Source organism: Oxyura jamaicensis, chromosome 8 (genome assembly GCF_011077185.1).
Source record: "Oxyura jamaicensis isolate SHBP4307 breed ruddy duck chromosome 8, BPBGC_Ojam_1.0, whole genome shotgun sequence".
Classification (NCBI taxonomy): domain Eukaryota; kingdom Metazoa; phylum Chordata; class Aves; order Anseriformes; family Anatidae; genus Oxyura; species Oxyura jamaicensis.
In genome coordinates this window covers 14236909-14258908 of record NC_048900.1, presented here as the reverse complement: position 1 = coordinate 14258908, position 22000 = coordinate 14236909, and the positions used below count along the sequence as shown (strand labels likewise).

General features: G+C 37.2%; 1 long non-coding RNA gene across 1 annotated transcript in view; it reads left to right on the top strand.

The window, feature by feature from the left end:
• Positions 1–19565, top strand: part of LOC118170942 — a 113351-nt gene extending 93786 nt beyond the window's left edge. Inside the window, exon 4 of the long non-coding RNA XR_004752960.1 lies at positions 19448–19565. This is a non-coding gene — a long non-coding RNA (uncharacterized LOC118170942). The remainder of the gene's footprint in view (positions 1–19447) is intronic.
• The last annotated feature ends 2435 nt before the right edge of the window (positions 19566–22000 follow it).

Here is a 22000-nt window from a genome sequence, read left to right as displayed (position 1 = left end):
ATTTTTTTTTTTTTTTTTTTTTTTTTTTTTTTTTTTTTTTTTTACTAGGAGTGGTCAGCGATATTACTTCAGGTTGATCAAGCAAACTAGCAGCAGCTCTTCAAAACAGAAGCTGGGAATTGCAGTGGATCATTTTTTTCCAAAAAAAAAAAAAAAAAAAAAAAAAAAAAAAGAGAAGATGTGGAAACAGAAGAATTATTCATGAGATAAGTGGAATAAGTCTTTACTCATTTTAGTGGAGTTGTTGAGCACCGTGCTTTAAGAATGGTGAGAACTAATCAGAGGGAGTCCATAGGCAGAGAACAAGACTACAGGTCTAGAAATCATGACCTACAAGAAGAGACTGAGTTAATTGTATTAGTTAACTTTCAAGGAGAAAAGACATCAGGGAGACATGATAGTCCAATCTTCCAGGATGTCAAGTGCTGCTGAGTAGTATCTTCTCCATGCCAGGGCAAAAAGTTAATTGGCTTAGATTGCAGCAAAGGAAATTTAGGCTAATCATAAGACTAATGATTTCTAATAGTTTGAAATAGGCACTGGAACAGATCATCTGAAAAGGTTATATATTCTCTGTCACTGCACATTTTTAAGGCCAAGACATATATATCAAAGAAATGCAGCAGAGGTGCAAGTGGTCTTCCTTGGCTTAGGGTGATGATTTTGAAGCCCTTATTGAGGGCTTCCACATATCTCATTCTTCAACTAATACATACCTCTTTGTACACACAAAAATAATGTGTATTTTGACTCTATCTCTCTTCAGTTTTTATGTGTAGCTTTTCTCTGTGCTTCATAAACTCAGCTGAGAGATCCTTTCAGTTAAAAAATGTTCTCAGTGATTTTCAGAAAGGTTTGTCCTAGGCATAGGAATTCACCTGTCCAGCTGCCTGTGAAAGATGGAGAAACTGGATTTCACATCTTGGTGGAGGGCTTTGGCCTTTTCTCTTTGCGCACTGTATTATTGTACTACCATGATAAAATAATGACATGCAGATTTAGTAAAGCATCAAGCATGCATATGTTTCTGTGTTGCTGTCTTGATAGAAAAGAGTTTTACACAAATAATAAATAACTTAGCTTGCACAAATGAATCTTATGATAACAGCAAGTAATTTGTTCATGTCTTCTGGTTACTCATAGGTTATTAAGATATTTAGAATACCTTTTCTAAATCTCTGTCTTTTTTTCACAGATTAAAGTTTTCTTTCCCCAAGGAAAAAAGAAGAAAAACAAAAAAAACAGCTTCAATAACAAATTCTCTGATGACATGAAAACATTATTAAAAAACTTCAATAACCTCTAGAAACATAAATGGAATATAAGAGAAACATTCCTTTACAGAAGTCAATTGGAGGTAGGTTTTTGATACCATTTGTCAAATCTATTTTGTTTCTAAAGTGAGATGTAAGTTAATATTGATTGCCATTTTAAAATGTAGCTTGTTGGCTGCTCTGTTCCACTAAGCTGCCAGCATTGTCATTCTTAAGGTTTATTTTTTCAGTGCTGTCAGATCACTGAGGCTACTGGAGCATGTTAGAGTTGGTAATAATACAACCAGCTGATAAACAAAAGCTGTCAAATATCAGCAAAGGAGACTGGAGGGGAACAGTGAAATAACTACCTCTGTCTAGGCTGTGAATATGTAAAAAACACCAATTATTTAAGGAAAAATACCTATCGTAACAGCAACAGTCTATCCATGCTATTAATTCTTTTCCCAAGATGCCAAGGTTGAGAAATGTCTGTCAGATATTGTCTTTGGATTTTTCTATCTGATTCTAAATTAAAAAAAAAGAAAAAAAAAAAAGAGAAAAAAAAGACAATCTACTATCACTCTTTTCAAGTATGAATATTTACCTCACTATCCTTAAATGAAATGGATTAGTTCTTTGGGTCTTCCTTGTTTTCCATTGTGTCTCACTTGCTTCTAACTGGAAGTGCCCTCAATATACAGTTTTATGAGTAGGGAAGTTATTCTAGACCTCTTTTGTTGCTTTAACATTTGTGTCTCTGATTCATGCACAGCTGGAGTGCCTTGTGACTCACATCCTCGGCTCTACCAGCAGAGGGGCATGAGAAATCGTTCCAATATAGCATATCATAAGGTCGCCAAGTCTCTGATCTTACAACTTTGCAAAGGTAGGAGGGCAATCAGAGCCCATTGTAGAATTTGGTCTAAAATGATAGAAGGGAACAGATCCCAGATAGGGCAGTCCCACTTCTCTGGCAACCCACATGTAAATAAGGTTGGTGCTAAAAATAATGCAGCCCTCTATGTGGACACACAAAAATGCAGGAATTTGAGTTCCTTCATCTGAGCCCTGAGCTGGAAGCATTTCCTTCACAGGCAAAGGAAAAGATTAGCAGATAAAATAATCTGCCTCATCCTGTCAAATGTCTTGACATACTTGACACACTCTTACAAAATGCTGTGCTTCCATTGAATCACTGCTTTTCAAGGGAAGATTGTTAAGCTGGAAATTTTATTGGCGGGCAGCACATCAGGAAGGCATGCAGCACATCACTGTCTAGCCAAGTTAAAACTCCAGCCTCCTTCTCAGATCTGTCTTTTATTTATTTCTCTATCCATCAGGACAGATTGCTTCTTACAAGGCGAAGTTATAGGAACACAAGACACTTGTCTGTATAATATGAAGGCTTTATTAGCAGATATACTTTTCACTGTCTGCTGATTAATGGGGCAAACAGCCCTATACTCCATATGGTTGCGAAATTTATATTACTTCAGTGCCCTCAGAGAAACATCATCCTAAACGAAAAATATCACATGATCTGCGTATGCATAGAGTGATATATTTAAAAAGCACAATGTATTAACAGAGCTTCAAGCTTTGTGCTCTTTCTTTGACAGAGAGGAATTGCTATCTCAGCAGATGGTCCTGTGAATGTAATTTGCACTTGCTTTGCCAAGTGACATGAAACTCAACTCTGTACCCTTGTCCCTGTGAGTTGTCTTGTTAAAGCTTATTTGGACTGCAGGAACTGATCTACAACAGTCAGCTGAAGAATCAGAATGACTTAACACGTGAAAATATTGAAGAATTTTCCTGCTTAAGGGAACTTTTAAATGCACTCCTATCACTTCCTCTTTATGCTCAATCCTGTTTAAATAATGTGTCAAATATGCCCAGTCATCAGTTAGCAAGTGTCCCTACAGATATTTTCATCTTTAAGCTTTCTTACATGGCTGTGTAAAGATTTTATTTTTTCCCCAAAAATTAACTTTCATTTTTAAGGTTTCTGATGATGACCGCAGGCACGTGAATTGTTCAGACTACCTTAGAAAAAAGGCTCATTAAGAAGACAAATGCACTTAACAGACAACTCATCAAGCTGATTATATACTTTCAGTTTCACCTGCAAGAGATTAGAGTTGAATAAATTCATGTGTTTCCCTGTAATTACATATGCAGACACCTGTGATTCCTTACTTTTCAGTTCCTCAAAGAAGTAGCTCCAATTTATGATGCTTAAGTGGTACTGAATATGCATTGACACCCAATAGGCTTCAATCTTATCTCCCCCAAAATAAAAATAGTTGATTTAATAACAGTGAGAACAGTGAGAAACCTTGAGAAACCTTGCAAACAATTGTCTGGCCGTATATAATGTTGTATTTCTAACTGTGATTTAATGTTGTACTTCTAACTGTGGATACACCAATTACTGTGAGTATGGAAAAGGATGACCTTGAGGCAGCTCTATTCCATCCTTTTCCTGCTGGCATTACTCAAAGCTGCAGGAGAAAGTGAGGGCAAAGCTGGATTTCTAGATCAGAGAAAATGACCACACACATTGGTTTGGCTGGGACATTGCTGTTTTTATTGTTGTTGTTTGTTTGTTTGTTTGTTTTGGCCTTTTTTTCTCCCTGGTGTCAATATTTCTTTCAGGACATCCTTTTCATGATTTAGGCATTCTGGTCCTTTAGACTTCTACAGCTAAGCTAAAAATAGATGCTGTGTTTGAGGCATTAGTCTAGCTCTGTATTTCCCAGGGAGCAACTGTCTTGCAGTCTTGTGAAAAAAGACTCGTGTGTTTTTGTTGTTGTTGTTGTTTGTTTGTTTATTTTATGATTATTTTTTTAAGAACAAGTGAACAAGTGCAAAAACAAAAATCCAAATGCGCAAAGAAACAAATCAAAATAAAAAACAGACAAAATTCTTTCCTTTGCATGCAGAGATTTTAAAGATATTCACAACAGTAAGTAACTGGGAGTGAGGAAAAGTAGTTAAATCAAAGACTTTTCTATGGTGCTGACAGCTGGAAAGCTGTCTCCAGCACTATTCAAAATGCTTCTTAATCTTTTGTCTAAATATCTTACAATCATAAAGTAAAAGTAGTTTTTTTTTTTTTTTTTTTTTTTTTACTCTAATTAAACCTGGAATAGCTGTAGATGTGTGTAGATGCGTGGTGTAGATGTGCTAGTTAGTCAAATATATTTTTATCTGGATTTCGCACATCTTGAAGGTCACTTTTTCTTTTTTTTTTTTCTCCCCCCCCCCTTTTTTTTTAAAAAAAAAAGATGTATTTGTTTGCGTTGTTGGTCACAATGGTCACATCAACCTCCAAGCTGCATGGAGTGTTTGTCATTCAGGGCATGTGGTCTCCTTAGTGACTTGACTGCTCCCTGATCAGACAATTGAAATGATTATAGCCAGAGATAATTGAAATAACAAATAGCAAACAGTGAATAGAAAATAATGATTATTGAACCACAGTCTGTGCAGGTACAACCTTGTTTGCATGGGGATACAGATATTTGTATAAATTGCTGAGGCCAAGCAATTGTGCAAACAGGCTATTTGCACGAATGCCTATAGCTAGCAAACAAGAAGGGGAATGAACACCACTGAAGGAGGTATTGTGAAGCTGAGTGTGTTGGGTCTGTCTGGGATGGAGTCACCTTTCCCTGCAGCAGCCCACACAGTGCTGTGCTCTGCACTCATAGCTGGAACAGCCCTGGTATCACTCCAGTGTTGTGTCTATTGCTGCATAGTGCTGGCACAATATCAGAATTCCTTCCAGGCCCCCAAGAGCCAGCAGGCTGGGGGTGGCCAATTGATGGGGAGGGGACATCACCAGGGCAGCTGACCTAAACCAACCAAAGGGATATTCCATAACACCTGATGTCACACTGAGCAATAAAAGGGGGGCTCTCATGGGGGAGGGTCTCTCCTGAACAACCGGTACGCGTTTTGAGGCCCTGCTTCCCGGGACGTGGCCGAACATCGCTCGTTGATGGGAAGTAGAGAATAACTTTTTTTTCCTTTCTCTCTGTGCTTCAACGTGGCCTTGTTGTTTCTTTTGTTTCTCTTTCTCCCCATTCCCCTTCCCTTTAATTAAATCATTCTCATCTCAAACCTCGAGCTCTTTGTGTTGTCTTTTCTCCCCCTTCCTCTTTGAGGAGAGGAGGAGTGAGAGAGCGATTGTGGTGGAGCTTGGCTGCCCACTTGAGTAAAACCATCACACTGAGTAACATAAACATTGCTCTGGTGGCAGCTCAAGTTGGTGTTACTTGTTCGGGTCACTGCGCAGTCACTTTGCTTTGGAAATCGGTTGGAGGTTTGTTTTTTAAACAGGAACACAAACAATTTTCATAATAACATTTAATTTCAGTCTTAATATTACAGGATTACATTTGTCAGCTATTCCAATTAGATCCTTTTAATGTCTGTTTTAGTAAATGTTATTTTGTTGGACAAAGTGAAATTCCAATGGGAAAATGTATTCAGTACTACCAATGACATAAAATACCTTGAAAGCTTTTTATATGAATATATGTATTCATGTGATATGAATACATGAATACATATGAATAGCAACATGAATAGCAGTATTTCCAAACTGAAAATTATTTTTTTATAGCCTGAACATAATTAAACTGCTGTATTGTGATTTCAGTTTTATCTTCTTTCAATAATTTACGTTGCTCAAAGACGTTACTCATTTCAATAGTTTCAGATACCAAGGTGGGAAACTCCCAGGAGAACACAGGGGGCTTGAGGCACATGAACAGGCAGAGATGCGCCTGGTGTTATAGAAATTATTTTCATCACAGCAACTTGAAAGAAATGTCAGGAATAACACGTTTGTAAAAGCAGGCCATTGGAAGGAAGGGGAAGGAGAAAAGGTACAGCTAGAAACAACTGGTTTGGAGCCTGCCCTGCTGTTGGTTTTGATTTCCATTCTGAGTTCATCTACCTATTTTTAATGCAGTGTTGGGTTGTTGTTGTTTTTTGATATTTTTGATGCCTAGTAAATTAAAATATTACAGAGCTCTGGCTTAAAACAAAATCACTCATTAGTGGTTGGACAATGTAAGTTTCTAAAGAAGAACTTATGAAGTCTAGAGTGACACATTTCCTGTTCTCTAACTTATTTTGCATTCCCCATGGTGTTAAAACCTGAAACCACGAACACATGCTAGAAAAATCTTCACCACAGAAATGTTAGTATTAGACATAACTAGCATGTCTGGTTAAGGTGAATATGAACAGTAGAACAGCAACCTTCTAAACGAGGTAAGTGCATTACAAAGTATGCATAAAATCTGTTGCCTGACAGCAGCACTTTGTGCAAGCTTGTCTTCTCTTGTAAACTGTTGAAGTTTTTAAAAGCATAATAAATAACTGAAGGTAACTTAAATCAATAGTATGCTTCTTGTATAACAGGTTTGGTATTGTATACATATTCATATTCTTCAGAACTGATTTTTCTCTGTTCCTTGGAGGGTGAGAGGCTCACTGCTAATCAGAATGCTATTTCTGCTTATGAATTCTAGCGAATGAATCTCAAGCATTTGTTTAAAATGAAATTTTTAGCTGCTAGTCAAGACAGGTCGAATGGGAAATGAAATAAAATTAGGATAACTGATTAAAAAGACCAAATGGAGTCTATATGCATATACCCACGGCTTGATGTATTCTCCAGGAGGTTAGCTGCATCCAGATGGTAACAATTCACATGGCTTTCCTACCTTAAAAAGGAAAGAAATGCTTTTCAAATGCCATCCACTCATGTTAATTGACTATCCTGGCAGGTTAAAATATCTCTAAAATAAGTATTCCACTTCAAATTGGAATGTTGATATCCACAGTACCCTCCCTGTCATACCTGCAGCACCTCTTTCCACAACTTCTCTGGAAAACAAATAAAGCACAACAACCCCAGTCTGAAGAGAAATTTCTGCTTGGTGCTTAGTGTGCCTTTATTTATATAGCAGCAGGAACTACAGGCCCTAGACACTGAGATCACCATGTGCAGGATTTTCAGAAGTAGAAAAGATAGCGAGTCCTTGTCTTAATGATTTTGAAGTTGGTGATGCCACCAAATGCTTGAGAAAAAATAGATATGTGAAGGTCAAGTGATTGGTGTAAGGACCTGGAACAGGGTATTGGCAAAACAAGAATTAGAAAGCTTTCTAGTCCCACACAGCACTACTTTAAATCAATAAATACTGGTTTGCTGTCTCTAGGTATAGCTAATGTAAGATGTTAAAAACAGTTATAGCGATTTAACACCCAGTTGTGTGATAACCTCTGATGTTTTGAACTATGCCATTTTATCTCATGGAAACACCTTTCTCAGCTTTAAGAATTATGTAACACTTGGCCTTATAGTCTTGATAATTGCTGTAGGTAACACCTTGGATAACTCAGCACTCCATTTGCAGTACTCCTAAATGTTCCTCTTGTTGTAATATAAGGAAGCGAGGTCATACAGCAAATGTCTGGACATTTATCTAAAACAAAGGTAGCACATTTCTAAGGGCTCTCTGTATTGCATATTACATCTTATATTTTGAGGACAATGGACAATTAACTATGGCAATCTTGTCATAGTTAATAAGCGTGGGTGGCACTTGTATAAAACATTTCACTAAAATATGAAGGCACCTATGTTGCACACCTAAATACTTTCTAAATATTTGTATATCTCACTGAAAACAATGAAGTAGCTCATAAACTGTAATACACATACAGATGCCAAGAGAGTCAGGACCATATCTACCACTAGAAAACAAAGGCTATAGGTTATAATGGTTCCTTTTATTCCATCTTTTTCTACCTAGCCTATCAATTACTCAGTCTTTCTTCCTGCATAAAATTGCTACAAAAACTTCTGAAGACAGATGTGCTGAACTGAGTGAGTACCTGACTCCATGTTTCCTGCTTTCACACTAGGGCTGTGAAAAAAAAAAAAAACAAAAAAAAAAAAAAAAAAAGAAAGTAATTTTGGCAATTGAAGTTACAGGTTATTTTCTTTCAGTGCCATATGTAGTCTAGCTGTTCAGATGAATGTCTTTTACACTTGGCTATTTTTTTTATTATTATTATTTTTTGCATCATGAATGCTATTCGTAGTTGACTAAAGTTGAAAATCCTAAAGGATACTTTAAATTAGCTCTTTATACTTGGAATCAGTTAAAACTATTCCTAGGAATAGATTTTTTGTTGTTGTTTTGTTTGTTTGCTTGTTTTTTCACCTTCTACTAATTCAGTCTCATTTTGAGAAAAAAGAGCTGAATGCAACAAAAGGAAAGCAAAGCATCCACAACATACCCTCAAACAAACAGGTTTATTGCAGAACGGCCATATTTGAATAGGGCGTGAAGTGGATTGTATTTTGATCTCTCTTGGTGTTTTGAGGGAATTTAGGATTGAGACAGCCCCAAGAACAGAACCACACCACTCAGGGACATTATATTTACCATTTATTAGGTAGGATATGTATAGTGGATGGATTGCGATTATTGTGCTAAGCTTTTTGCTGTATGATTTTTGTTCTCTGATAGTCTCAGATTTCACACTCCCTACCCTGGCCCTGTCCTGTGCTCCAGTGAGAACTGGCACCACAGGCCCAGGGGCCAAGACACTCACATCTGATGACTCGATGTGTCCAGGCCTGTCCTGGCCTGGCTGGCAGCCTTGTCCTTGTGTGTAATGGTCGCACCATGGGCTTGGATTCCTTCATGGTTTTGGATGCCTCTGTATAGACATTCTTACAGAGAGATTATTGTCCTCCATGTTTAGTCCTTTATAGCTCAGATGACTGGTGCAAACTGGCAGTGGTCATATTAACCATATTGACCTGGGCCAAGTTCTTTGAACTCCTTTCCCACAGAAAGAGAATTAGTTGCTATTCTTTGGGTGACTGTCACCCTTTAGCCTCCTCCACATTATGTGTTAGGAAGGTGTAAAATTGCTGACACCTACCTGAATCATTAGAGCAAGGCAGATGTGCTCCAGAGCTTTTGGGTAGTGCTTCCCCATGAAAATTATCTGTACTTTTGCTTCCAGAATCAGCTAATGAGTTTGAGCTGAGTAGATGCAGCCAAGGTCTCAGGTATCTGAGTGCTGCTTTCAGGGAAGCTTCAACTTGTGACAGTAATTTATTACTTTTATCAATTACTTGGAAGAGATGCCTGGATTGGTAAAGGAAAAAAATTGGCGCATAATACAAAGAGTAATGGAGAAAAGGGCATTATGTACTTAAGATGACTGATAGCTGATAAAAAACGTAACCTTAATTTTTTAGTTGGCTGAGCAACTGCAAACAATATGCATTTTTAACACATCCAAAAGAAAGGTCTTGCATCTAGCAATAAAAAACGTAGGTGATGTCTGTTCTGGGAAGCAGTGACTTTGCGAAAGGTCTGAGCACTGGGAGGCAATACTTAGAGAAAGGTGAGGAAGTGGCATTACATCAGCGTCTGCTCCTGATGGCTAGCTCTAGTGCTGGCATTTCAAGGTGCAGCAGTAAAAGTGGAGGGAGTTGAAAGAAGAGCCGCAAACTTGATGAATAACTTAGAAAAGAAGGACTCTAATAATATGTAACATGCAAAAAATAATAAAAAGTCTTTTGTTGATGTAAAACAGAAATATAACCAAGAGCTACTTCTTTCTTTAACAGGTGTAGTCTGTGAACTGTGACCTGCAACACACAAAAGAGCAATTTTAAAGAGTTTTGTTTCACAGGTGACATATACCAGGTCCTGATGTCTCAAAGTTGAAGCTAAATAACCAATGTACACTATAAATAGATATAGTCTCTGGATGGCAAATCTCTATATATATATATTTAATGTATTTATTTTCATGGGCAGGTTTATTAATCATCGGAAGACATTGCTGATATCGGTAGACTCAACAGCAGAGGAAATATTTATTCCAAGGGTGAATTTGTTATTTTTTATTTTTCCTCTCCACTTGACTGTAGTGTTGTGGTATTTAAAAAATAAGTTAATTCAGACAGGTTTTATGATTTGGGCTCCTTTATGACCTTAAAGTCAACAAAATGATTAAAAAAACTAGGATTGTGAGATGAGTTTTGCATGTTGGAAGGAACGTAGAGTGGGGAAGAAGGCTCCTTTCTCAAAAGAAATGACCTAACTTAGAAACTAACTAAAAAACTTATTGCTCAGTGCCTGGAAACTATATGCAAAACACCCTGTAGCTCTATACAAGTCTTATCCTGCCAGGTCCTGAGCATGCCATCTACTCATTGGAAAACCTGAAGCAAATCATTTAATGCTTCTCCTGTACCAGTTTCAGTGCTACACTAAAAGTGTGTGCCTCACTTTTGGGGAATCCAAGTCAAAAACATAAGACAGATGTGAACAAACTAGCCTAGAGCAGTACTTTTGCAATAGTCTCTAACAGCAAACTTTTGAGAACAGAAAAGAAAAAGAGCTTCCTTTGTCTGTCCAGGCCTTTGAGCTTGGGGCCATTTGGAAAGATTACAGTGCACTGCTGACACTGTATATTTAGTGCATCTCAAAATGGGACAAACCTTTGTTTCAATGACAGATCATCAACTGTTCACACTCAAAGAACTTGCCTGATGTGGGGCCATTGAAGTTCATGGAAAGGCCCCCTTGGTTTCGGGGGGCTTTGTGTCCATTTCTGTCTTTCCTCAGGTGGTAGGTACCTGCTGCTGTTTCTGACTTCAGTGAGAGCTGCAGATACTAAACATCTTAGAAAAATTGCTACAAAACTTTCATTTCTCCCCTTGAAAAAAAATTAAAAAATCATTCTTTACTCTTTTAAAAGCACTCTTTATGGCACAGCACATTGCAGGCATAGACCTGGCAAAATGATAACTTCAGTGTGCACCATTTTGTGTGACATGCAAAAAAAAAATTTAGGATGTAAAACTGGAATGAGAATGGCTTCATTAAAAATAATGAAATTACTTTTTTTTTTTTTTTTATCATGAAAGCACAGTCCTCTCTTGTCCTTGCACACTACATTTTTTGCTCTTCAGTAAAATGAACTTTTTCTGTTTTCTAGTTGTATTTTTCTATTTATCTGTCTATGGTAGCAAGTGATGTTTTCTTAATTACTCTTAACTGAAAAGCATTATTTTAATCTTAACTTCCAGTTTGGGTATTTTCCATCTTTTAATTGTAGGTAATATTCCTGGTAAGGTTGGCAGCAGCACTGAGAAAAAACAGCAGGAGCTGGAACTGTGATGTTAAGGACTTTGGGTGATGGTAAGGACAGGGGGAAATGGGACGCACACACAACAAAACTTGATATTTTTTGTTTGTTTGTTTTGACATACAGTTTAGTGATTGTAGCCTAGTTTTTGTTTACAGTGCATTAAATATTAGACTTTTATTAGCTCTGGGATAGAAATCCCGGCCTTTTCTCCAAATGCAACTCAAACACTTTCAGCATTAATTCCATTATTTTGCTCAATATATTTGTAGTATTTGGAATTGGTTGTTATTGCCTTTGTTGGCCTTGTTAGGTATTTACCTACAGAGTGGCTACAACATGTTATTCTTTCAGTAGAACAGTGAACTTGGGGATGTAATGTCTATAGTTGGTAAATACAGGTCAGCTGAAACGTCTGTTTCTTCTAGCTGGCGTTGACATGCATGCACACACAAATGTATACACATCCATGTGAAAGACATATCATTCCTAATTAAGGTTGCTTGACAACTGGTGGTAGCTGTTAGCCTTCTGGATTACCTTTCTATCTTCTCCATTTTTGATGGTTGTAACTTGCATTCTTAGCAATATGAAAAGCAATGGCATTGTAATGGCATTGCTATGACATTGCAAGACAGCCTAAGACACCACCAGCTATTGCTTCATTATCAAAACTGATTGTCACTATTTCTGTTTTAGTCAAATGTGTTGTTTTGTCATGGCAGCATTGCTAAATGGCATGAACATTTTTTATTTTTTATTTTTTTGTCTGAGAATATATTTCATTAGAGAAACAGTTAGGGGAAACTGCTGCTTTGTAAATCTTCCCACAGTTGTGAGGTAACACCTTGTAGTGAAGCTTTATTTTGAAGAATGAGTGGGAACAGTTCATACAGTAGTGCGAACCAGTACATATGCAGCACAAACCTGCATATGTAGCACGAACTATATTTAACCTGGGGAATAAACTCTGCATAAGAATTATGCTGCAGCTTTAAAGTGGTCTCTGAATAACTCTAAGGTCATCTACAGACTTCCGCCAATTACCCTTGCACTAACCCCAATAACTGGATTTTAGCTAAATCTTACATATTTGCATTGTATCCAGACTTTTCCTGAAGATTTCAAGAGATAAGCAATTTAAAATTAGTGATTTACCATAAATTCAGTAGATACATACAAAGTCATGAAAAATGAAGCTCAGTAAAATCAGTCAAACACAGGTATCCCTGCAGTCTTAGTGTCTGTGAAAATTAATAGGATTAGGTGAAAAAAAAATAATTCATGCAAATCACAAAAAATCTATTCTGTGATTTTTTGTGGCCTTCTAGACAAGAGGCATAAATGATAGACTTGTGTAAGAAATTATTAGTTCATATATTTAATTCTCTTTTTGTGTCCAGTAGAACTATATGAAGCCTGTTCTTGAGTGTACATGCATATAACTTTGAAAAACTTCATTATAGTCTTGCTGATTATCAATAGCTGAGCTTCTTATTAATGTATGGTCAATTGAAGTTTAATTTCTTATGATTCTGTTACTTTTTTCTTTTCCTTCTAGTTTCAGCAGATGGGTCATTAAAGGGTCCCTATAGCATAAACTTATTTAAAGATTTTCCTGACTGCTTTGGCAATAGGAAGAGACTTTGAATTTAGTTTCTAAAAGTCAGAATCTGCTCATTTAATGTAATTACAAAACTACATCATTTAAAAAAATGAGACATTAACTCTACATTTATGATATTTAATGTTCTCAGTGTGCAGATGGAATGCATGTAAATGTGAAATTTTAAAAATGGTATTTCAGAAATACTGTACTTCAGGACCTTCTGTACATGACTTAGGGGAATCAGTAGCAAATCCATTCAAAGGTATGAGTTATGGATGATAAAAATCTAGAGAACTTGCCTAATAAATAATGGCACTAAAAACCTCTTCCATAGTTCATATTTCTAATGTGAAAATGTACAGTTTGGTGTGACTGAAATATAAATTGCAGCTGTGTGTCTTGAGATGACCTAAATTTTTGACCACCAAAATATTCTGTTGTTTTGCTTTCCTACCTGTGGAGAATTGCTCCTTTTATTTATTTATTTATTTATTTTAATATCTTTTTTATTTTTTAAGCCTGTCACCTTTTGATTATTTTGCAGCACCTTCTGTTTTGTGCTTTGAGAGATCATGAGCTGGCACCTGTAAAAGTGCACGCTGCAGAGAGGCTAACACTTCTAGGAGGTCAGGATAGCCTTTCGAGTTTTGCAGCTGAGCAGACTTACTTATTTGGCCTCAATGCCGCACTACTAATTGCTAGCAAAGAGGATTCGTTATATGGTCCATTACACCCCATAAAGTCTACAACCTCCCTTACATTGTCCTCTTACTTCTAGTTGTATAAGATGTCAATAAACAGATGATGTAATTATCCAATAAATAATATTCATCCATGTACCTGTACATGAGTGTGAATATCAGTGGAGCATCAGCAAACTGGAGATACTTTCACTGGCCAAATGTGCAGATGACACTGACCAAAAGGAGAGGTCCTTCAAGAGGTATCAGGTGAAGAGGCACTGCTTGTATGCACTGGCCACCTTAGGTGATTTAGAAGGGCAATGTTCCTCTAGATTTGAAAGAAGGAGAGGTAGGGCAAGGACTGGAAATTTCCACTTGGTAAGATAGGTTGGAAAAGCTTCATCTGAAATAAGGGTACCCTGTATTAGGCAGACTGGGGAACTTAGATTTAGGAATTGCATTGCCATCAGATAAAGCACAAGGGAAGGATGAGAAATGGAGCTATGTTTCCACAAAATTTGCATGAAGTAAATATGGCTGGAAAATATTATCCTAATGTTATTCCATTGACTAGTGCTTTACAATCAGACATCAGAAAGCTTGTAATTTAGGGAGCCATTTTGGCAATCCTACAAACCCAATCTCTGTTGGTAATACAATGGGGAAGTGTAAATTGTGGTTCACTACTGAACAGTTACTTTGGAGCTAAATTTATGTAGTTTAAAGTGCTAATGCCTTCGACTGCCATGCTGTGTACCTCCAATACCACCCTCCAATTTGATCTGATTATAGCAGACATCTCAGGCTCAGTTTTGTTTAATGGTGATTTGAGTCAGTGCATAGGTTTTCGTCATATGAAATTGCTGCTTATTTGCATTCAGGTCTACTCTACATGTGATAATAGGATCAAAATAAGCAATCATAATGCACTATCAAGAGGAAAAGTACTACAGAAATAAAAGCCCAAGGGGTCTATGTTGTACTGTTTCTCTTTTATATAATTCATAGACACTTTTGCAGTTGCAAATCTCCTATAATCAGAGAAGAATCTGTCAATTTAAGGTGATACTTTAAAACTTACTTGTCATCCTGGAGACTTTAGCTGACCATTGGTATTTCTTGTAGTGAGAAAAAGATGGGGAAAAGTTATTATATTCAATAATAACTATTATAATAAATATATTTACACATCCTCTATTCTGACAGTTGCTTGAGCAGTAGAGGGATGTTCACAAGTGATATAGTCATAAAAAGAGAGGGAAAAGAACCGGCAAGAGACGTTTATGGGATCGTGTTGATTCTACTGCTCTTCTGGCTGAGTCAACCACCAGTAAAACTCTACTTGGAAAAGCAGGCAAAATTGTTGGGAATTTTTTCAGCTGTATGAATACTGTCAGATGCCTAGATAAAGGTTATATTTCCACCTCTATTGGCATAGGTGGTATTAGAAGGACAGGCGAAGGAAAACTATAACAGGTAGTTAACCTCTAAATCCAAAGCAAGAATTATGGGCTTATATTTTTCAAATTGAAAATATATTTTATCATTTTCTTTCAAAATGGGACTTTTTCTTTCTCCTCACCTCGCCTCTCCCTTGCCTCTCCCTCTCCTCCTCTTTCTTCTTCTTCTCTTTTCTTTTCCATTCTTTGCTTTCCTTATAAATGAGATCAAAATTTTCAATCAATTTCAAAATGTCCTTTTTGCATATTTACTGGATTATAAAAGCAAAAACAAAAACAAATAAATCTGAGATTGACATTTCCAAGGTAGCTTGTAACTTTTTCTCCCTCTTTTCCTCTGTTTTGTCTTCACAGGGTGAAGAAGTTGAGAAGTGGAATTTTAAAAATGAAATTAATACACAATAGAGGATTGAAAAAGTCAACAAAAGAAAACACCACACTTTCTGCTCATAAACTGTTCCTTTTCATTATTTATTGACTAAAGGATTTTACTGATTTACTGAAGGGTATTTAGGTGAAAAATGCTTATCGACAGATTTTTTTTTTTTCATTTTTTAAAATATGAAGTATATTTATTTCCTATACAGAAAATAGCTTCTGCCATCAGTCACCTTAATCTCACATTGTTTGTGCTTCAGCAGTCTTTGGCACTGCTGTAATTATCACTTCTTTTTTAATAAAGCAGTTTTATTTTGATGCAGAACTAAAGCCTAAGGGATGACCAGAAACAAGGAAAGGTGGTTTGGAAATTGGCATGTATTTGCATCAAATGTTTGCAAGGAGTCATTTACATCGAGTTTTATTTTACTGAAGCGGGATGCATGAAGGCTTTTAGACTTGGAATTGTACACTGTAATTAGCCTTGCAAGGGAGAACTGTATATTCAGTGCATTTGAGCTGTGTGGGAGATCATTACTTTGCAAGGTGAGAGTTTGCCAGGCATGGTGGTTATTTCCCACCCTGCACCTAAATCTGTGACATGTAGTAGGAGTTTTCATTATGGCATATTTCCAAAACTGTCATATGTTTCTTTCATGAATAAGCAGGAATTGTACTCTGCATATTGACTATGTGTAGAGTTTGTTGGGCCACACTCAATGCTGTTGCTATGAAAGACTTTTAAAGCCATTGCAGGAATTACTTCTATCACTCATAAAACTGTTCCTGGCTCTTATATTCTATGGAGGGTAGTGAACAGCTGCAAAGGAGCTTGAAGAGCCATCCAGAGTTGATTCTGGGGGTGAATGCGAATCCAGAGCATAAGCTGCAGAATGATTCACATGCTGAAGATGGTCCTGTTAGTAATGCCACAGATGCTGATGCTGCTTTGGGTACTGACAGTGATGAGTGGTGTGTAATATCTGATAAAGATTAGACGTCTCAAAATCAAAACAAAGCTCTGGTACTGTAATCCCATGATACCAAAACACCATTTACAAGCTGTGACAGTGAGATAATTGCCCTGGGTGTGGTTTCTATTTACTGGAATAAATGATGATAAATACTGAATCTGTCTGGACTTTGACTGGAGGAAAATGGAATACTCATAGATAAATTTTTATATTATCACTGCTGTCAGAAGATTGAAGAAGTGAATATCTATGCGTTTTGTGTGATCTGCTACCAAAACAGAGCCAGCTGGGTACAAGCAAACACACTATTACCTGGCTTCACTGTGACTCCCCCACTATATTTGTTCTCTCTGACATATCCAATGTCTCTCATCCACAAAACCTGTACTAGGTCCTTTCCATCTTCTGATCTAATGTACATCTCCAATATACATTATTATGTCATTTGTGACTTTTCCATAATTTAAGAATTTTCTCTTGAGATGAAGATTGTTATAATCTTAAGATGGATTTTAAAAGGAGAAAACATTGTTCACTGAATCCACTCTTATTGTTAACTTGGTCAGTAACATCCATGTGAAATACTGGGAGATAAACCAAGAAATGTGATGCCCTTCCATTACTGTCCAGGTGTCTCAAAAAAGTAGAGAACCAGCACTTCCTGTTGTCCTTTCTTGCAGCCACATCTATATGACCAAGATACTCCAGGTCATGTAACACACCACACTGGGAAAGAGAAACTTTCTGGGAGAACAGGAAGTAAAGTGAGGACATATCTCTTTTTCCTTTACCATTCTTACATAGTCTTAGCCCATTCAGGTCATTTTAGGAGGGGTCTGCAAGGAAGATGGTGCTGAGGAATGGGATAGAGAAACCCTTTGATACACCCTATACATAAGGAAAGCACATTTTTTCCTCATCATTATAGTGGCAAATGTAATTCGGATTGCAAAGCTGGCTGAGAAGCTAGTCCTTATTTCCTGCCTTCAGGACTTTTGCATTAATCTTTATGTTTCAATTATACTGTTGAGCAGTACATGAAGCTGAGTTTATAGGGAGAGTATTGACATGACTTTGAACTGGGGATTTAAATTTAAATGGCAAGAGTTGTCTTTGGCTCTAGGATAAGCACTGCATTTATAAAATTAAAAGAAAAAAAAAATAAAATACAGAAAAGGCAATATCCTGTATCCTTAAAAATATGTCCATATTTACCACAAAAGGGGAAGATGTACATTTGTCAAAGTAGTGTTAAACACAAGAAGTTGAGTTGCCAGGAGGAACATATTTGTTATGACAGGCAAGATAAAATATCCACTGTCTTTAACCAAGTAAATATTGAAGGATTGCTCATTAAAAATTCAACTATCTATCTTCATCCTATGTGCCACAGTCCTACAGTTCCAAATTTCTAGGTGATGAGTGACTGAAAAGGCATTCAGATAGGAGAAATTGTTTTAGGCTTTTTGTATTTTCATTCTACAGGCTTTATTGGAGGCTGTCCCATCATGATTAAAGACAAAATGTTGTTCCTGTGCAAATCAAAATAAAAATGTTTCCAATTGAAGGAATATAAATAGAAAAAAAGGTTGCAGAGGTGAAAGGGGAATATGAATGAAAAGGGAAGAAAGAACTACTGTACTTTCACTTGTTTGGAGTGTAACAATTAGATGTGATGAACTGAAAAAGGAATCTGACTCTCGGGAACAAGCATTATAATCTGAGTAAATAGTAGAAATGGACCTGTTGAAACTGCCCAGGTTCCATTTTTTCACAATACAGTCCTGGTGACTCTCCCCACCTCTTCTCCTGATTCTACTTTTGGTGTAGAAATTAGAAAACAATTTTTTCTTGAGAAAACTTCAGCTAAATTTTCAGTTTATGGCATCTTCTCTTTTTCCCCATAAATCTTTCCATTTTGAAGGCAAGGCAGCTACTTCACCAAAGAAAAAGTTGATTTCTTAGGATCATGTTTATTTATTTATTTATTTATTTATTTATTATAGCATTTGAATCCAAGTGAGTAACAAAGAGAAGAATAACATCCTTGAAGGCTCCAAATTGTACATTTTGAACAACCCTTCAACAATTGCAGGGATCAGAATGTGCTGACCAGATTCAAGCATCAAAACACACTTCTCCTGTAGTAGTACAAGTGGAGAAGTATATTGTTAAATTGAAAGATGCCTCTTGCAGAATAAATCTCAATGAGTGTATTGCCATTAACTGAAACAATGATTTGTTTGTGTCTTCAACTGAAAATGCCTCTGAATTTTCTTATTATGGTAAGTACTTCTGTGTCAGAGGACAGTGAGCAGTCCAGTGCAGAATTCATATTAGTTTAGCCTGACTATACTTCTGTAATGCATTAATAGAATTAAATACAGGTGTATTTGAAAAATATCCTTGAAAACCCCTGTTAATTTCATAATTGCATTTCTCAGCACTAAGGAATGAAGGAAAACTTTCATCATGACAGTTATTTTGGGTTGCCTAATTTGCTGTCACTTAGTGAGTTGACATGCCCATCTAAAACCATTTCTGAAAGGCTTTTATATAAAGGAAAGTAATTGCATCTAGATTTTATTTTATTTTTATTTTTTAAGAAGAAAATGTACGATTTCAAAGTATAGTTAGATGCTTAAAGAAGGTAAAGATGTAATAGTATCTGAAAATGTTTTCATGTGCCTTTGAAAGGTAAGATTAATATCCTCAGAAGGAACAATCTTTTCATAGAGAATCCAGCAGCATAAAAGTATTTTGGGAAACTCACTGGTTTCTGCAATTTTGTTTGAAAAAAATAATAAAGAGATTTTTTGTTTTGTTTTGAGAAAGACTACTGTACAGATCTATTATTATTTTTATTTATTTTTTTCAGATGGCATCCTGAGTTTATTCTTGAGAGTAGAAAGTTCCTTTTTGAAGATGTTGATCAGGACTCACAAAGACAGTTAGTGTTGTTGTTGGTGCAATCTCTGTGCACTTAAGTGCTCAGGTGATTGTCTGACTTGAGAGATCTCCTGGTAGTGGTAAGGTGCAAACATATGTTCTGCAGATTGGAGAGTACCAGGACCAGATACTTTATTCCTGTAAAGCCCAGGTCTCTTGATATACCAGTGTGCTGGAGGGGATGAAAAAATGGTGCATGTCTGCATCCTAGTTTTTAAAACTCTCTTTTAGTGTGGGGAAGCTGTTAGGAGCTGTGGTCCTTGCTCTTTGCACTGCTTCTGGGTTTTATCCTTTGCTGAACACATGCACAGCCAGGGATTAAGGGTTTAAGGTCCTGCCCTCCTCTTCAACCCCTGTAAAAAGATGGCAGATTTTACATTTTGGCCCAGAATATTCACATAGAAGATGTGGATGTTTCTCAGAGTTAGCTAGCTTGGGGTGTTTGTACCTTTGAAAGAGAGACAGAACAGAGGGTGGTGCTAACCACAGCCCACGTTACTGCTGCAGCAAAGGATGCCAGCCAGCATCTCATCTCCATGAAGATGAAGTTTATCTATCACTTTTTTTTTTTTTTTTTTTTTTTTTTTTTTTTTTTAAGGTCTACACAGCAATAGCTGTGCAAGACACACCAGAATCCCTTTGTTGTCAGCTCCTCTTCTTGACAGACAGCCTGTGCCAAATAACAAAGACGTCAAAACAGAATGTTATTTTGTGAGGAAAACCAGGTGCCTATAGAGGAATAAATTGCTAGTTTACCTGCTGTTTAAGGCATATTAATAATACAGTAACTTTGATTTCTTAAACTTTAACTAAAGGCTGTATTCAAAAACTGCCATTTTCAGTACCTTTGCAATTGAATCACACTCCCCTCTCCCCTCCAGATTTTGTCTCAAATAAATATTTTTTTTGTGTGTGATTGTTTGACAAGAATCAGATATCCTCCCACCCCTTGCCAATGTACACTGTATGTTTTAGGATTTTTTCGTGGTTCTTCTTGTATTATTCGAGTGTTTGACAAGTATACATCAATGGCCCTTTATATGTATTTTTATTCATCTATTCATGGGCTCAGCACAGGCACTAATATCCATCATTGTTCTGGCCTGAAGTTAAAGCTAGACTCTCTTCTCTTGTGGGTTAACACTAAGAGAGATACCAGTGATCAGTTATTTAAACAAAACCACTCTTTTCACCAATGAGTGCTATCTTCCAAAACTCAGACTCATCTAATCTTCAGTTGGCAGCAAATCTCTAGGACCTTACTATCTTGCAGGATGAGAGTGTGGAACAGGAAATTACCCACATATTAATGATGCTCCATCTCTTACAATGCCCCTTGAGGATCGCCTGAGTGCATAAATTGTCTTTTGCTATTTTGAACCTTTCTTAGTGCCAAAGTTGCTACAGCATTGCTGCGTGTGCATTCAGTGACTTAGTTTTATGGCAAGTTTTATTTTTCCTTATCAAGGTTTCACAGCAGTCTGTCTCTGGATTTTTTGCTCTGTTACAGTTGGGTATCTTTATATGGACATAGCCCTTCAAGATTGTGAGATTGACTCAGGAGGACTGAATAAGCCAAGATTTTTTCATGGTATTGTCTTCTGTTCCTGCTCTCTACTGAATGTATAGCTTTATGAGCATCAGAAAAGAGGCTTGCTTTCTGACAGTTTATTGTCTTGTTAGAAGCAGCAATTTAATGCTGTTTGGCAGTATAGTCAAAATTCAATTTTACAGCATATCAGAGAAGGAGAGACAGATTTCAGGAGGGGTGACATCACTGTAGCTTTACCACATCAGAACAGGGGAATCAAGCTGGTAAAAAAACACTGGAGCTTAGGAAAATGCCAAGAAGGGAGAGAAAATGGTATACAAGGGGTGAGTGGTGAGTGTGGAGGTTTCCAAGGTCTGATGATGTTGGAGGAAAATGGGTGAAGTCCATTCCCTGACCCTTCTAATCTCCAGCTATTCAGGCTCATTTTCACAGAATCACAGAATCACAGAATGGCCAAGATTGGAAGGGACCTCTGAAGATCATCTAGTCCAAATTGCATGCTAAACAGGATCACCTAGATAGAGCACATTGTGCATTAACTTTATTAGGACTCCATTCCTTCACTGCTTCTGCATTGCAGGCTTTTGACACCGTCTCCCACAGCATTCTCCTCAAGAAACTGGCTGCTCTTGGCTTGGACTGGCACACGCTTCGTTGGGTTAGAAACTGGCTGGATAGCCGGGCCCAAAGAGTTGTGGTAAATGGAGTCAAGTCCAGTTGGAGGCCAGTCACTAGTGGCGTCCCCCAGGGCTCGGTGCTGGGGCCGGTCCTCTTTAACATCTTCATCAATGATCTGGACGAGGGCATTGAGTGCACCCTCAGTAAGTTTGCAGATTACACCAAGTTAGGTGCATGTGTCGATCTGCTCGAGGGTAGGAAGGCACTGCAGGAGGATCTGGATAGGCTGCACCGATGGGCTGAGGTCAACTG